Raw genomic sequence first — 1,790 nt, 5'->3', positions numbered from 1 at the left:
TCCTAAGGTCGGCACTTGGCATCCGTGTGTTATGAAGTGGAACATTAATGTGAGTGGAGGAGTTAAAGCAGACATACACATCTATGACCACCTAGAAAATAGGAGTGATGATAAGATTCTGAAACAAATCTCATTGAAAATGACAATGCGTCATAAATAGGGGTAATGATGACAATAACGTCAGCGAAGAAGTCGAAGTAGTGTCGAAAAATACGATTAAACGCCACGTTTCTTTTATCTGATTCAAATCAAAACATGGCATTTTGGGGGATAATTTGTTACCTTGTATTTTTGACCTAACTACAAATGGCAAGTAAGAATAAGTGTGTCATGATGAAAGCTAAAAATCAGATGTATTAAATCAAAGTTATGAGTTCATGTGATTTGAACATGTCGAAAGTTATGTATGTGGCAAGTTTGGTCGAGGAAGCTGAAGGTCGGAGAGCGTTGGTAGAGTTTGTGGACTTAGTGAAAATTTCAAATGTTCTAATTGGTTATTTCGCCTGACTGAAAGAGTGGGAATTGGATTAAAATAGCTGGTTACTCAAAGACACGTGAAGGCTCGTCAAAGATAACAACTTCATGGAAGTAAAACGTGTCGTGATTTATTTAGTCGGTCGTTTGTAGGTAGTTATTTTAGATTAGTATATAAGGGGACACGTGTTTACGTTATAGGGGTCCGTAATTGTATTCACATTTCTGCATACTCAAAGTATCTGCGTAGTTGAGAAATGAGTGAAAAAAATGTACGTATGTGTTCTACATTTATAAATTTCAAACACTTTTACATTCAAGCATTTCTCTGCATTCAATTACATTTCAATTCATGTCATTTTATCTTCAATTTGCATTTTGATTTCAGTTTATCTTTATTTCAAAACCTTTTACATTCCAAGTCATATCAAAATTTCACATTGTTATCTTTATATTATATTTTGATTTCAATCATATCATGATGTTTAGAGGTTTAAATTCACACAAATATGTTTCGAGAGATTTTCGAGTTTGATCCCTTAAATATTAATAAAAACTTATTTTGTTTATTAAATTTATCGGTAAACAAAATATGATTAATCAAACGTGTTTTCTCTATTCCTTATTATGATTTTCACAATTTAATTATTTCTCGTTGGCGGTTTGTGTTTGATTTACACAAAGGTGTAATTATTATATAAAACTCAATTGAGAATCTATGTAATTTTTTAATAAGTAAATTGTATTAATAAATTAATCCACATAATGACAGAAGACCTTCAATAGAGAATAATCATTATGTTTTGGTTTTTGAAAAATAAAAATGAATATTGAAATGTGTTATATAGGACTATGAGATGATGTGACACAAATAAAATAGAAGTGTTAGCATGTGTTGTAATATAGTGTGTCGTTTTAGATTTAATATATTATATAGATAAACATAAATATTTTTATCGAGAACATTATAATGTTACCTCCACTTAAGATAATTGATATAGAATATAATTTATGTATTGTGTTTTACTTAGTTTTGAACTAAGTTGTGTTTTGTAAATAGATTAGTCAAAATAAAATATAAGCTTTGGTTAATTCAAAGAAGAAAGCTCCATCTTAGGCATAACATGCACATATAACTAACAATATATTAGCAACAATAGGTGAGACATAAAAACATATTTATTGGTTGAAATATGGCTTAACAAGGAAGCAAAAGAATCAACTTTGCAAGAAGAGGATATGATTGGCGGCTAAAAAACACACAACACAATCTCCTAGCCTTAATCACAAGGAATATAATATATAATATATGTGGA

The sequence above is a fragment of the Lathyrus oleraceus genome, chromosome 7 (assembly GCF_024323335.1).
Source record: "Lathyrus oleraceus cultivar Zhongwan6 chromosome 7, CAAS_Psat_ZW6_1.0, whole genome shotgun sequence".
NCBI classification, from domain to species: Eukaryota; Viridiplantae; Streptophyta; class Magnoliopsida; order Fabales; family Fabaceae; genus Lathyrus; species Lathyrus oleraceus.
Note: the sequence above shows the minus strand (reverse complement) of the source record.